General features: G+C 45.1%; 1 long non-coding RNA gene across 1 annotated transcript; it reads left to right on the top strand.

Annotated features, from left to right (window-relative positions):
• The first annotated feature begins 1,305 nt into the window (after positions 1–1,305).
• On the top strand, positions 1,306–15,855 carry LOC138746374 (uncharacterized). Its single transcript, XR_011346915.1, has 3 exons — positions 1,306–1,442; positions 6,465–6,531; positions 15,293–15,855. It is a non-coding gene; the product is annotated as an uncharacterized lncRNA (long non-coding RNA).
• Positions 15,856–16,701: the final 846 nt, after the last annotated feature.

The raw sequence follows: 16,701 nt of genomic DNA, 5'->3' as shown, positions 1-16,701 counted from the left end.
CCTCGACGGCACTTTCCTCTCCACCCACCACCACCTGATGCACTTCCCATTGAAACCGCAGAAATTGCCAAACTTGTCCCTTCCTATCCTCTCACCTCCATCCAAGGCCACAATCAGACCTTCCAGTTGAGGCAGTGTTTCACATGCACCCCATCCAACTTAATCTCCTACATTTGGTTGACTCAGTTGACCTCGATATCAGCAAGACCAAATACAGACTGGGAGGCCATTTTGCTAAACACATGCGCTCTGTGGATCTAAACTTGAGATTCCTGTGACCTACCATATCAATTCTCAAACCCTTCCAGCAACATGTCTGTTGGCCCCATCCTTCGCCAGGGTGAGGGTAAAAAATCTTAATGAAAACACATTATATTCCTCCTGGGCAGCCTTAAACTCTATAGCATGAACACGAATGTTTCTAATTTTAAGCAGCGACTCACCTCTGACTGATTTCATTGTTTCCACTGCCCATTTGAATATAATCACTCCTTTAAGGTAGAAGAGTCGACATGGTGTTTTCCCCATATAGCTTGCCATTGAACAACTGGCAAAATTAAGCGGCAGTTATTGCAGAATGAATGGGGTTATTGATTAAAATCTGCCTGTGATTGAAAGTATTCTTGGACTGAATAGACATCTGGGACAAATGGCTATTTAAAGATAATCTGTACATGATTGTACATCCTAAAGTACAATGACTACTTCTATCCACTAAAGATTGTTAAAGAGCAAGAATAGACAATACAATCACGTAAAATTCCCATCCATACAGCACACGTATTAATACACAAAACAATCACACCTCCTTATTTGTCAGGAAGTGCCTACACTTCCCAAGGAGACTGAGGAAGTCTAGGCCAACAGCTCTCATCTTGAGATTTTACAGGAGCACAGTTGAGTCTCCTGTCTGGCTGCATCATTGGATGGTCCAGTTGCTGTAAAGCATCAGACAGGAATGATGCAAAGAGTTCTGAGGATTACTGGGGTATCCTTTTCTTCTGACGATGACATTAGTGGGAGTGTTGTTCAAATAGGGCTCACGGAATTGTGCAAAGACCATGACCATGCAGTGCACAGCATCTTTAACCATGTCCATCATCAAAATCAGGACTGCCAGGCTGGGGAATAGCTTCTTCCCACAGGGTGTGAGACGGGTATCTTGTAAGTGGGATAATCATCCAAAATATTTATATATGTAGCAGCTACTTTGATAGAGCTACTAAAGGAACACACATACACCAGATTAGTCAACACAAGACTGCTTTATACAGACTTTACAGGCTTCTTTTATTTACAGCTTGTCCCGGGCTCCATGGGTCAAGGTGGGACATCATTATGAGTTTGCTGCCGATCCACGGGACCCTGTGAATGTTCTGCGCCTTCCGGCAGGAGAATCCACAGATCAGCATTCCATTCTTTGGCACGCAGCACCACGCGAGGTTTGTCAATTAAATGGATGTGTACCCAGCTCTCTGCCTTATGATTTCACGCACCCGCCAAAGAACCTTGCCCACTCGGCCCACTAGTAGACAGCTGCTTCACCAACCCCCCATCCTCATCCAGAACCGTCGCCAGAAACTAAACCACCAGCTGCATGCACCTTAGGTGGACCCCCTCGCCGTCTGGGCTGGGGGCACTGAAGAGGTGAAGCAGGCTTGAGTCTGTCCACACTAAACAGCTGTGAATGCCCACCAATGTCCAAAGTATAAAGAAACCATCTATCTTCACCACGTGGAAAGGGCCCTCATACGGTCGTTGTAACGGGACTCCTGGGATAAAAACAAAATCAGTATCCAGGAGTGGTGGGGGAACATTCTGTTTAGGGGATCCAAGCCAGTGGTTAGGAAAAGGTTTGCTGATCGCGACACCATGTCGGATCTGCTGAAGGATGTTCAGATCAGAGTTGGTTGTGAAAGTCCAATGAAACTGTAAGGACCGTACCATAAACCATCTCTTCGGACAATGCAGACCTATCTTCCTTTTGGAGCCGTGCGCACTCCCAATAGAACCCAGGGCAACTCATCAACCTAATTGAGACCGGTGAGTTGGGCCTTAAGTGCGGACTTCAGTTGCCGGTGGAAACATTCCACAAAGCCGTTGGACCGTGGGTGAATTGTGTTCCGCGGTCTGAAGAAATGTGGGTCGGGAAACCAAATCTAGCCATCCAATTGACGATGAATGCTCTGGCCTTTGTCTCAGTGTCACTGGATGTCAAAGGGACGGCCACTGGCCAGCGTGCGAAACGTTCTACGACTGTTAGAATGTTTCTCATGTTGTGAGATACTGGCAATGGTCCAAGCAGGTGCACATGCACGTGTTCCAACCGCCTGCGTACCGCCAGGAAAGGTTGAAGAGGTGCCTTAGTGTGCCGCTGAATTTTGGCAGTCTGGCAGGAGATAAATGTGCAGACCCATTGTGTGACACCTTTTTTCAGACCGTGCCATACATATTTATTTGACATGAGCTTGAAAGATGTTCTGATGGATGGATGAGACAAGCTGTGTATCTGGTCAAAAAGACGCTGACTCAAAGATGGTGGAATCACTGGTCGAGTGTAGCCCAAAGACATGTCACAAAGTAAGGTTGGCCACCCAGCTGTGTCGCCCCCTGCTGTATGTCCAGGTTAGAAATGGCCGTACTGTATTCCTGAACATCGGGGTCCATTGCCTGGACACTGGCTAATTCCGGAATATCAATGTCACCCTGAATATGATATACAGTCAATCTGGACAGAATATTCGGGATCCCATTGTTTTTACCAGAAATATAGAGCACATCCGTGGTAAATTCTGAAATATATGATAGTGACCCTGCTGTTTTGCCGACCATGGATCCATTATTTTGCTGAAGGCAAAAACGAGTGTCTGGTGGTCTGTGAACAGAGTGAAATGCCGACCCTCCAAAACTAATCAGAAGTGCCATGTGGCTTGATATAATGCACGATATTTCATCTCCAATGGCCAAAGATGTCAGGAAAAGAACACGAGGAGTTGGCAATGGCCATCGACGTACTACTCAAGAACCACACCCAGGGCCGTACTCGAGGCATCAGGACTAAATGTCAAGGAAGTGTTGGGGTTAGGATGGGGGAAGCATTGCTGCATTGACTAAAGCGTCTTTGGCATTGCAAACTCAACCTCTGCCTCTGTTGTCCAGGGATCATCCCTGTGCTTTGTGGTGAGGATTGGAAACCATGGTCGAAGAATGTCAGCAGCTGCTGGAATGAATCGGTGACAGAAGTTTTTCATGCCCAAGAATTTCTGCAGGCCCTGAACCGTGGTAGGTGTTGGAAAAGCACAGACTGCCTCTACCTTGATGGTTAAGGGAAAGACACCATTGACCATGATCTTGTGTCCGAGGAAGTCGATGGTGGACTTGCCAAATTGACATTTGATTGGAATTCCTGCAGCCATTGGAACAGACAGCCTAAATGCAGTTGGTTATATCCTGTTCAGTTTGACTGGATTTGAGGACGTCATCCAAGTAGATGGAAGTGAACTCTGCCCAAAGCATCGATAAGATGTTGGAAAGTTTGAGCGGCATTCTTCAGCCCAAATGGTATCTTTAAGAAATTCAAAAAGCCTGAAAGGGGTAACAATGTCATCCTTATAGACCAGGATCTGACGGTATCCCTTGACAAGATCAACTTTGGAGAAAACATGGAAAATGTGCAGATGGGCAGCGAAATCTTGCATATGAGGGAGAGGGTAATGGGACACACCCTTGTCTGTTTTGGAGGTGTTGAAATTAGGAGATAATGATGGGAAATTCATTGAGCAGGACAGCATACGCATCTTTGTGCGGGGTATGCATCCCGAGGTAGGAAATTCTCCCTTTGGTGCATACCAGTGGGTATGGTTTCAAAGTGGTGGAAAGACCAATTTCCTCCACTTCACGTCTACTGGCAAATCATAGGACCTTCAAAAATTTGCACCCAAAATGACCTGTGCAACGGAAGACAATACGCAATTCCAACGGAATGTCACACCTCCTTTCCAAATCGTGACCTGTCCTTTGCTAAAGCAGGGAATTGTAGCCCCATTTGCTGCTTGAAGAGCCAGGTGTTGTTATTTATGTTTTTTTTTCAAAATAGGTTGGTTGGATATTTGCACTTACTAGCGTCGTCTTGAAGATACAATAGGCCGGTCAGTACTTGTGCCAGATGCTGAGGCCCCGACTGGCAGCCGGCCTTTTCATTTCCTGCCTTTTTTCTCTAATAGGTAAATGGCTTTTTATGGGCTTTTTTCCCCATTGGAGATGGTAAAAACACCATTCTTGGTGCCCATCAGTAGGTTGATCCTTCTTTGACGGAAATGCATATATAGGAGGCTTGTAGGACACGGTAGATGGATCTACTGATCAAAGAGGCTGTTTGTGAGCAGACACTTGCGTTGGAGAATGATCGAGCCTGTCAGCCTCCCATGCTACATCATGGGGATGGCAGAAATCCATGTTAACGATTGGTATTGCGACACGACCTGGGAGTTTGGACAGGAATAGAGTCTCAAAAAGTAAACAATCAGAATGACCATCTGCTAATACGAGCATCTCATTCATTAGATCAGATGGATCCCTGTCACTCAGGCCCTCCATATTTAAAAGCTCATGTCTAGTCAATTCCAGGAGAAATAGGCAGAACCTGGTTTAACTGCAGCCGTGGTGGCGGCATCTGCTGTCGTTGTGTCCATGATCACTGGAGATTCAAGCTTCGGCTGAATCTTGCATTCGGGGGGTCACCATTTCTGGCGGCAACTTTGGTACAGCTACTAAAGTCATATACATACCCACGTTAGTCAACACAAGACTGCTTTATTCAAACTTTACAGACTTCTTTTATATACCGCATTACTTGTCAGGGAAGATATTACAGCGGTGCTCAGGCAAGAGACTGGAGGTCTCATCGAGGGAGGCAGTGTGGGTAAAACTAAAAAATAAGAAGGGTGAAGTTACTATTATAGGGGTATATTATGGGCCGCCAAATGGGAAGGGAGAACTTGAAGAGCAAATGTGCAAGGAATTAGCTGGAATGTGCAGTAGGAATAGGGTGGTGTTGGTTGGGGATTTCAATTCTCATAACATCAATTGGGAAACACAGTCAGTGGGAGGGCAGGATGGCTTAGAGTTCATACAACGTGTTCAGGACTGCTTTTTGCAGCAGTATGTGGAGATGCCCATAAGAGGGGGGGCAATGTTCGATCTGTGGTTGGGGAATGAAATGGGGCAGGTGGCTGAGTGAGTGTTGGGGAGAACTTCAGATCTTGTGATCATGGGTCCATTAGCTTTAGTTTAATTATAGAAGGGGATAGGTCAGGTTCAAAGTCGAAGGTCTTCGAGTGGGGGAAGGCCGTATTTGAAGAAATGAGATGAGATTTGCAGAGAGTTGTGTGGGCTGATTTTTTTGCCGGAAAGGATGTAGAGGAAAATTGGAGGGTATTAAAAGGTGAGATTTTGAGAGTACAGGATCATTATGTTCCAGTCTGGCCGAAAGGCAAGACCAAAAGTTCAAGGGTTTTCTTCGAGATAGTATGTACAAATATCTGGATAGGCAGGGATTGATCAGTAGCACCCAGCATGGGTTTGTGAAAGGAAATTCACGTTTGACAAACCTTGAGTTTTTTGAAGAGGTGACAAGAAAAATGGATAAAGGTAGGGCGGTTGACGTGATCTCTTTGGATCTTAGTTAGGCTTTTGATAAAGTTCCGCACGCAAGGTTAGTTAGAAAGGTTCAGTCACTAGGGATTAATACAGAGATAGTGAGATGGGTTGAGAGGTGGCTGTAAGATAGACAGCAGAGAGTCAGGATGGAAGCCTGTGATGAGAGGTGTGCCTCAGGGATCGGTGCTGGGTCTCGTTGTTTATCATTTATATTCATGATTTGGATGAGGGGATGGCTAATTGGGTAAGCAAATATGCAGATGATACAAAAATAGGGGGAAAAATGGATAGTGAGGAAGGTTTTCTTGGATTACAGGATTTGTTTTGTTTGGAAAAGTGGACTGAAAGATGGCAGATGAAATTTAATGTTGACAAGTGTGAGCTGCTGCATTCCGGAAAAAAATAACCAAAATAAGACATATGCAGTTTAGGGGAGGGCGTTGAGGAATGCAGAGGAACAGAGGGATCTTGGAGTTATGGTACAGAGTTCATTGAAGGTGGATTCCCAGATAGACAGGGTGGTTAAGAAGGCATATGGCAAACTGGCCTTCATCCATGTGTACATGGATATGAGAGGGTTGGAGGGATATGGATGGAGAGTGGTGGGGGGGAACTAGTGAGTTGTTCAAGTGAACCAGCGCGAACTCAAAGGGCCGATATGGCCTGTTTCCATGCTGTAAACTGTTAAATGGTTAAATGTGCCTGGTTCCATGAGACATGGTGAGACATCATTAAGAGTTTGCTATCGATCCATGGGACCAGCAGGTTTAAATTAAGCCCTGTGAATGTCCTGTACCTACCTGCAGGCAACTCCACAGATCAACATGCCATTCCTCGGCATGCAGCACCATGTGCATGTGATCCATTAAGTGGGTGAGTACCCAGCTGTCTGTTTTATGGTTTTGCGCGACGTCGGAGAACCGTGTCAGCGACGGTTCACAATGTGGGCTGTGCGCCCTCTTGGCCCACTACATTTATTTATTTAGATTATTCATGTGGTCATTGCGTGCTGCATATTGTGTGTTTTTGTGCAGACACCATGGTAGTTTTGTCGGGTTGCAGATGTACGACTAAGTGCATCACTCCATAGATTCACAGAACATTACAGCACCGATACAGGCCCTTTAGCTTTTCTAGTCTGTGCCAAACTCTTATTCTGCCTCGTCCCACTGACAAGCATCCAGTTCATCGCCCTCCATCCCCCTTGTATCCCAAATTCTTCAATGCTAACATTGAGCTCACATTTCCTGATGCAGCTGGCAGCTTGTTCCACTCTCCCACCACCTTGCGTAGAGAAGTTCCCACTCCTGTTTCCCCTAAACTTTTCCCCATTCATCCTTTGCCCATGTATTAACGATTTCTCCAAGAGGTGGAGTCTCAAGAAAACAACCTCTACCCTCAAGGACCCTCACCACCCAGGCCAGGCATTCTTTACCCTGCTATCACTAGGGAAACAGGTCCAGGAGCCTCAAGATGAACGCCCAATTGTACAAACGCAGCTTCTCTCCTTCTGCCATCAGATTTCTGAATGGACAAGGAACCACAGATACTCCCTCACTTACTCTTCATTTTGCACAAATGGATTTCTTTTTTTAAAATGTAATTTAGAACAATATTTGCCCCTATATTGCTGCCACAAAACTACAAATATTGTGACATATTCATCACAATAAATTTTTAATTCTGAACACTGCGCGTACATCAGATAACAATCATAGCTCAAAAAACAATTTCAAAAGATGAATTAACTATTTCCATGCACCCTTCCCTTTTATGTCTATTTTTCTCAACCCACTCCATGATCGAGACATCTCCACTTAACCCAACCCACATTTCTTCTCCTATTCAAAGCACTCAGTAATACACCAAGGCAATAAAATAAAAACTCAATGCTGGAAATACTCAGCAGGTCATCTACTGTAAAAATAATTGGAGTTAAAACCTTCAGGTCGATAACCTTTCACTGGGATTCAGAAAGATGATCAAATAAACCTGATTCTCTTTGCTGAGAAAAAGAAGAGGGGAAATAACAAAATGAATACGTGGGATCAAAAGCCCGAGCAGCAGAAATGGCAGTGGTGCTGGATGAGTGGAGTCGACTCGTTGATCAACACATCTGTCTGGATGGAGGGGTAAAGGATAAACAAGACAAACATGATGCCGTCACTGTGAGGTACAATACGACAGCTGCAGAGAATCTGAAATGAAGGAATGGTGAAAATACTTGTTTTTGGATCAATGTGACAAAATTTGACCTGACAAAAGAAAACAAAATTGTTTTGCTCTGCCAGAATTCTCTAGATCAAGGGGCACAATAAAATAGTTCAGAAGCCAACATTACGAAATTGAACAGTGAAGTTAAAGAAATCGGCAGCAAGGGATAAAGCAGAGTTACATAATTCCCTGAAAATGGTAATAAATATGAAGGAAAGTTTGATAATAAATAGTCTCCCTTGCAGTTGGGGTACAATGTGTTTCTTGAGATCAGAGGAATCCTGGAGCCAGGACCAAGAGATCTTATGAAACCCAAGGATTTGATTGAGTTGTTCGGCTAGTTGGATGTGGAAAGGCTGAAGGGTCTCCTGCTCCTTCCACTGCCTCTGTTTTCTGTATTGCGATGCTGATTGGGTGCGCCTGTGTGTTTGCTCGCTCGCTGATTGGTTGCTTCAGTTGCGCAAGCCAATGGGTTGATTCGGTGTGTCCGCTATTGGATTGGACGCTGAAGTCAGGTTGGATTGATGGGCGGATTCGTGGGCTGATTGGCTCTTGCTGTGAGGAGGCGGGATGTTGGCGGCGGCGTCGTCTGCTCGGAAGGAAGACAGGGTTCTAAAGACATCTTTTGTCATCTTGGCCTTTATTAATTAACATACTGAAAATAGGAGTTGGGAAGTTATGGTGAGGTTGTATAAGATGTTGGTGAGGCCACATTTGGAGTATTGTGTGCAGTTCTGGTCGCCAAGCTACAGGAAGGGTATTAGTAAGATTGAAAGAGTGCAGAGAAGATTTACTAAGACGCTGCCAGATCTTCAGGAGTTGAGCTACAGGGAAAGGTTGAACAGGTTGGGACTTTATTCCTTGGAGTGTCAAAAAATGAGTAAGAAATTGCTTAAAGTGGAATATGAATGGGAAAAAGGCTGAGAAAGACTGCAGTGGACACAATTGTGAAGGAAATATTTTGCTTGAGAAAAATTGTCATTGGCCCATTTCCTCGGGAGTTATGAAACCATGCACAGAACAAGGCAATGAGGTACGATTAAAAAAGTGGTTTTCAAACTTTCTTTCCACTCACATCCCACTTTAAGTAATCCTCTACTAACAGAGCACTTCTGGCATAGGGATTAAGTAAAATATGAGCTGGGGAGGGGGGGGGGGGGGAGTTTGAAAATCACTTCTCTCGATGAAAAGGTTTCTCCATCTCCGTATTAAGCAGACATCCTTTTATTATGAGGTTGTGCCCACTGGTCCTAAACTCTCCCACTCCTGGCAAAATCCTCTCTATCCAGCCCTTTCACTATTCATAAGATTTCAATGAGGTCCTGCCTCATCCTTCTAAACTCAGGCAAGTCCAGGCCCAGAGCCATCAAATGCTCCTCAAACATTATTCCTCTAATCCACAGGATCCTTCTTGTAAACCACCTCTGGGCCATCACATCCTCTCTTAGAAATGGGGCCTAAAATTGCTAACAACACTTACAAGATCAGGACAACCAGAAGGTGGTCACGGGAGGGGAAGCCAGCTGCAGGACTGCCTAGAGTCCCTGGATTGGATCGTGTTCAAGAACTCACCTGAGAAACTGAATCACTGTACCAGGACCATAGCGAAATTTATCAAAACAGCTGTGGACGAGGGTGTCCCCACCAAATTGTTCAGGGGATTTTCTCAACCAGAAATCCTGGATGAACAACAATATCCAGAAATTGCTGAGAGCCAAATCACAGTTTGGAGATACAGATACACAAGGAGCCAATACGAACCATGGAAACCCATCTCGCAGATGGTGGAGATTCACACGAGAATGGAAACAACAAAGGATACCCGTCAGCTGTGACAGGGGCCTAAATGACATAAAGTGCTGCATAAACAAATCTGGTGCAGTGGGAGGCGGCAAAGCCTCACTCCACATGAACTCAATGCCTTCTACACCTGATATGACCACTAGTACAGGGAAGAACCACAGCACACCCCCCCCCCCTACATCTCTTGATGATCCGCTGCTATCAGTAACCAAAGATGACAACATGGGCTGCCTTCAGGAGAGTGAATCAAAGGAAAGGATCAAGTCTGGATGGAGAACCCAGACGAGGACTGATAACCTGTGTTGACCAACTGGCCATGGATATCTTCAACATCTCACTCTGACAGGGTGTGGCACCCACCTGTTTCAAATAGGCATCAAACATACCAGTTCCAAAGAGTGGGGTAACCTGCCTAAATGATGATTGACGAGTGACACTCACATCCAGTGATGAGGTGGATTGAGGGGCTGGTGTTGAAGTACATCAGCTCCTGTCCAAGGGGCGACATGGATCGATTCCAATTTGGTTAATGCAGTACCAGACCTATGGCAGATGCCATCTTCACTGGCTCTGCCAAAACCCTGAAACACCCAGACGACAAAGGTGCATCCATCAGAATGCTCTTTATTGACTAGAGTCTGGAATTCCAAACCATCCTCCCATCAAAGATGATGAGCAAATTCCAAAGTCCTGGGACTCCATAACATACTGTGCAATTGGATCCAGAATTTCTTCATCTCCAGGCCCCAATTAGTGTAAATTGGCAAGAACAACTCTTCAAAAATCTCCATTAGCTCCCAAACACCAGAGGGTTGCATATTTCACCCCTGCTCGACTCGCTTTACATCTACAGCTGCATGGCTTGGTATGACGACACCATCTACAAATTCACTGACGATAGCACAGTCATGAGCTGCATGAGGAGGGCAACGAGTCAGCATTCAGGAGGGAGATTGAAAGCAGGGTTCAATCATGGACCAACAACGACTTCGCACTCAATGCCACCAAAACCAAGGAGATGATTGTCGACTGTAGGAAGAAAAAAAGATGGACACTGCCTGAATTGGAATGGTTTTGGTTACCAATTAAAATTATTGTTTGAAGATGCCATTGTCCTGTGAATTATCATGGACCATTTTGTGCGAATATTAATCTTTAAAGTTACAATAGTTTATATATATTATCAAGTTATTTTGTGGGTTGGATTCAGGGTCACACACACAATCCTTTGAGATGCCAGAAGGCAAGCCATGTACACAGATGAAACGTCTGCTCATTCAGCATCTGAAACCGAAAGAGGAAAACCTTCATGATGGTCCTTGAGATACTGGAGTGTTTGCTTTATTAAAAACGGAAGAATTTGTGTCATCAGGAAAGTCTGCTGATCAAATCGAGAGACCATCTGTTGATTATCTGTGTTCTTAAAATTGAAACTAAGTCAATAGAGTGCTGAGAGATGGCAACTGTTCGAATAAGCGAGTTCTTGATTCAAGGCTGGAGTCCATTGGCTCATGATTCATACTTTTGAAGAGGCTGAATGGACTTCAAAGGCAGAAATGACGGCACGTGTCATGGGATGAGCCATTCTGGAGAAACATTACAAATGAGAGGCAGAAGATGTTGTCCATGCTGTGGGGAAGAGAGGATTGAAGGTACAGTCATCAGAGAAGGTACAGATACATCGTCTTCTCCTTTCACCAGGAGTAACAAGTGGATTTTGAAGGAGGAAGACCATTTCTAACCGTATCTTTGAGATCAAGAGAGCAGCCTCGTTGAGACCGTGGAAATGGCCACTTTTGATGAATAAAGCCAAAGTAATCTTGCATTTGCAACATAACCATTTTTAAATGGAGACTTAGTTCAGCCCTTGACTGAGTTGATGAAATCTTGGTGGAAGAAAATGGCCACTCCACTGTCTCTTTGAAAAGACAACAGATTCATCATGTGGAACAGATTCTGAAACCTCCCTGCAAGAGAGGAAAATAAACTCTCGCAGAGTAAGTTTCAGAGCAATGTTTCTTCATCCAAGAAATTCAGACGAGTTTGAAAGAGGACCGATGACGAGGTTTTGAAATCCTTCAGTTGCTTTTGCCACAATTTAAAGAAATCGACATGGTGTCAAACGACTCAAATCCAGATACAACCCTTCACAAATTGAGCTCTTCCAGCTCCATTGGGTTCAACCAGCGAAAGATGAGGGGGTAAAGCCACAGGGTTAGAGAGAGTCAGCAGGTCAAACAGACATAGAGCAAAGAGAAAGAGACATCAAACACATTGTGGGTTTGTCCCTTCATCAAAGAAAGATGAGGAAGAGAAGGTCAGAAATGGGACCATTAAATTGTGGGGGTGGAGGGCAGGAGGAAGCCAACACACACAGAGAGGGGACTTGGGTACCTGGGGCAAACAGGCGGTTCCCTCCCCCTGCCCTCCTCCCCCTGCCCTCCTCCCCCTGCCCTCCTCCCCCTGCCCTCCTCCCCCTGCCCTCCTCCCCCTGCCCTCCTCCCCCTGCCCTCCTCCCCCTGCCCTCCTCCCCCTGCCCTCCTCCCCCTGCCCTCCTCCCCCTGCCCTCCTCCCCCTGCCCTCCTCCCCCTGCCCTCCTCCCCCTGCCCTCCTCCCCCTGCCCTCCTCCCCCTGCCCTCCTCCCCCTGCCCTCCTCCCCCTGCCCTCCTCCCCCTGCCCTCCTCCCCCTGCCCTCCTCCCCCTGCCCTCCTCCCCCTGCCCTCCTCCCCCTGCCCTCCTCCCCCTGCCCTCCTCCCCCTGCCCTCCTCCCCCTGCCCTCCTCCCCCTGCCCTCCTCCCCCTGCCCTCCTCCCCCTGCCCTCCTCCCCCTGCCCTCCCCCTGCCCTCCTCCCCCTGCCCTCCTCCCCCTGCCCTCCTCCCCCTGCCCTTCTCCCCCTGGCCTCCCTCCCCTCCCCTCACCCTCCTTGCCCAGCCTCCCCCTCGCCCTCCAACTCCCCCTGCCCTTCTCCCCCTGGCCTCCCTCCCCTCCCCTCACCCTCCTTGCCCAGCCTCCCCCTCGCCCTCCAACTCCCCCTTCACCCTCCCCCTTACCCCTGCCTGGCCCCGCCCCCTCCCCTCCATGACCTGCCCCGCCCCCTCCGCTCCCGCCCCTCCCATCCCCCTCCCTCTCCCTCATCCCCCCTCCCCTCCCCGTCAACTACCCCAACAACTCAATCAAATCCTTGGGAAACACAGGATCACTTTGTCTTGGCTCCAGGATTCCTCTGATCTCAAGAAATACATTGTACCCCAACTGCAAGGGAGACTATTTATGATCAAACTTTCCTTTATATTTATTACCGCTTCCAATTTAATGGAGGACACAAGTGGTTGTGTCAGCCAGCTGGACTGCCTCGGGGAACCTCATGGAGCAGGCAATCATGGTGAGACGGTAACTCATCCCGTGGGAGGCCGGTAGTGACCCTACAATGTCATTGTAGATATGGCTGAACCTATGTGGTGCTGGCTCGAATGTCTGGCATGGTGCCTTCACGTATGTCTGTATTTTGGTCATCTGGCAGAGTGTGCAGGCCTTGGCCCACTGACAACCTGTTTCTGGAGGCTCAGCAAGACCAACCGATTGACCACCATTTTGACAGTACTGATGGCCGGGTGCGTCAGATTGTGCATCTCATTATAAAACTGCCATCTCAATGCTGTCGGCACGATGAGGTGGGGTTTGCCATTGGAATGTCGCAGAGGAGCGTCTACTTACCAGGATCGATGTTAACATCCTCCAGCCTGAGCCTGGACATTGCTGTCTTGCTTGCAAGGATCTCAGGGTCATCCTGCTGTCCCCTGCCGAGGGCTAAGTAGTCTATGCACTGGGACAGGGCCTGGATAGACATGATTGCGGGGATGGGGCAGTGCGTCACCCACGATGTGTTGAATGTCTGTCGTGAACTCAGACTCATATGAGAGGAGTCGCTGCTGCTTGGCCGACCACAGGTCTAACACTTTATGGAAGGCAAATATTAATGGCTTCTGGTCAATGAAGACACTGAATTGTCTACCTTCCAAAATTACCTTAAGTGCCTGACTGCCAGGTACAGCACCAATTGTTCTCAGTCAAAGACGCTGTATTTGAGTTCAGGTGGCCAGAGGTGTCTGCTAAAGAAGGACAGGGGCTGCCATTCCCCTTTGATGAATTGCTCCAGTGCACCCCCTACTGCTGTGCAGGAAGCATCTACTGTGAGAGTGGTGGGTGTCTCTGGCCTGGTGTGTACCACAAGGGTTGTGTTGGCCAGTGCGTCCTTGGCCTTCTGGACGCCTCCAAATCCTATTGTCCCAGGTAATGTCTTTACCTTTCTCCGCATGATGAGGGCCACGGGGAGGCGTGGCATGATGGCGTAAGGATCAGACGTGCCTTCCAGTTCTCTCCTGACTCTATCTTAATGTTTTGTCTAGAAATGCCCGTTAAAATTCTTTAAAAGTTTAGATAACTTCAGTGCTGTTAATTTAACTTATGATGGTAAAATTGGTGGAAAAGAGCAAAAAAAAATGACAACAGATTATGAAAAAACTACATTTTCCAAAAGTTCAAGTTTTGGAGCCTACCTACAGGAAAGACATCGAGACTCAGCCTGAAATGGATCCCAGGAGAAAGGTACATCTTTCGGATGTAGAGTTCAATATTACATCGGTAGAGGCCTCTAAAGAGGGCGCCAAACAGCCTTTAGAACAAAGAGTTACTCAGGTTCGCACATGTGCAGTTATATCTGACGGCAATGTTATGAATGAACCACTTGTAGTAACATCAGTTTTAGTACCGGCTGGGGAAAGGCATTTGTCAACTGTAGCGGTGGCACTGCAAACTGCACCTTTTGAGATAAAAGAACCTATACAACTTGATGGATGGGGAAAACCCCGGCCAGCGTCCTCCAGTCATTGCTGGAGAGGCTGTGGCTGGGGTTTCCACACGCAGCTATACTACAAGGAAGGCAACCAGAATGAAGGAAGCAAAAGAAGACCCTTTGGTTATGCAGAAGAAGCAGGAATCTGTTGAGCCAGAATCTCTTCCAATTGAAAAGATTCTTGTGAATCTTGAATCTAAATGATCTTATACAATGCAGGGATTATCCAAGATTATGACTGAACTTGGTACTAGGTTTAATACTCTGTGGTGAAAATACATTCTCAACAGATGGCTGAGTTTGGAGCTTTTAAGCTTGAAGTGAGAGATAAATTTAATTCGTGTGAAGAAGATATAGACGAAATACGAGATCATGTTTCAGATGTGACCAAAATGGTCAAAGACTTACAAACTCAAAATAAAGATTTGGTGAAAAAGATTGATTATTTGGAAAACCAATCCAGACGGAACAATATAAAGATTATTGGTTTGCCGGAAGGAATGGAGGGACCAGACCCAAGAAAATGTTTTACTGAATGGATTCCGCAGGTGCTGGGTCAAGAACATTTCCCGGAAGATATAATACTGGAATGTGCTCACAGAGCCTTGCGTAGAAGACCTATTTCAGGTCAAAGTCCAAGACCTGTTTTGGTTCGTTGGTTGAATTATTACGACAGAGAAATAATTTTACGAGTGGCTATTAGAAATGCACAACAGAGAAAATCACCCTTGATGATTCAAAATAATCGAGTTTTCTTCTATGCAGATTTGAGTCAAGAAGTTATGTTCCAATGACGGGAATTCAATTCTGCTAAAGAGTTGTTGTGGAAGAAAGGTTATAAGGCAACCTTTAGATATCCAGCTGTTTTGAAGGTTTTTCAAGGTGGTTGCCAACCAAAGTTCTTTGATTCTCCAAAGGAAGCTATAGCATTTGCTCAAGTGCTGCCAATTACTCGGTTTCAACAGAGACGTAGTCGCCGCGATCTCTAAGGAGACAAGAGATGGAAGAAAAGAGCCGTGCTCCAAGAAGGAATGGTTGTAATGGTGACTCGGCAGTTGGAGCTGATTAAAAGAAGAGTTTTTCTTTTTTTTTAATTTTTTTTAAAAAAATGAATATTAAATAATGATGATGTTAGTTTAAGATGAAGTGAGAGTTGGGGGAGAGAACTGGATGGGCACTATTTCCTGAAAGTCATCTGCTACGTGTGAGTTATCTCACACCCATTTTTTTTGGGAGTTACCGCATTGCGTGGTTTAGACGGGAGGGGGTATTTTTAACCTCCTACCTGTTTTTTTTTTCTTTTTTTGTATTATTAGATTAAAGAGTTAAGGGTTTTCTTTTGTGTTGAAAAAAAAAGCATAAGAAAGTATTTGATTGTTTAAAAAACTAAAAAATTCATGTGGTTTTTTTTGTAAAGTTTATTCAGTAGATCAGGAATTTTTGAAATTTAAATGTGAATGGGATGGATAAGTTTTTTTTAAATATTTTTTCTTTAACTTTAAGGTGAAAGGAGTGGTAATTCTGGTGTATATTATTTTGCTATTTTAGTTATAGAACGAAGGGAATAATGGTGAAAGTTATAAATTAAATTGTACAATTCTTAATGAGGCTTGAATTTTGTTTGTGGCTTATGCTCTATTTGTTGAAGATATAGATTTCGTTGTAGATGTATTTTTATTATTTGGATATCTGAATTTTAACGTAATGATTGGGGATATTTAAATGTGGTATTGGAGCTTTTATTGGGTAATTATTCAAGGTTAAAAGGGAAAAATGGTGGAAGAGTACCAAATTTGAATTCTACAATGTTTAATGAGGTTGGAATTTTGTTTTAAGATGGCAGTTTATGTGACTAATATGATGTTAGATGTGAAGTTAGTTGATATTTGGTGAAGGTTTATCTCTATAGAGAAAGTTTTATTTTTCATCTTTTTTTTTCTCATGCTACAACTTTTTTTAAAGAATTGATTATTGTTTAAGAATTTTTGATAGACAATGTTACTAATTTTTTATATTAAGTTTGTTAATTATATGTTTCATCTTAACTCTGTTAAATATATGCATTTAAGTTTGATTTAAATATGTTTTTTAAGTCTGATATCTTAGTATTAATTACTTTTCTTTTTGTTAGTATTTTAATTGGTTATGTTTTTGTTTTTTTTTGTAAGTGGGTT

This window comes from Narcine bancroftii, chromosome 11 (assembly GCF_036971445.1).
Source record: "Narcine bancroftii isolate sNarBan1 chromosome 11, sNarBan1.hap1, whole genome shotgun sequence".
NCBI lineage: Eukaryota > Metazoa > Chordata > Chondrichthyes > Torpediniformes > Narcinidae > Narcine > Narcine bancroftii.
Note: the sequence above shows the minus strand (reverse complement) of the source record. Positions and strands in the feature narration are given on the sequence as shown.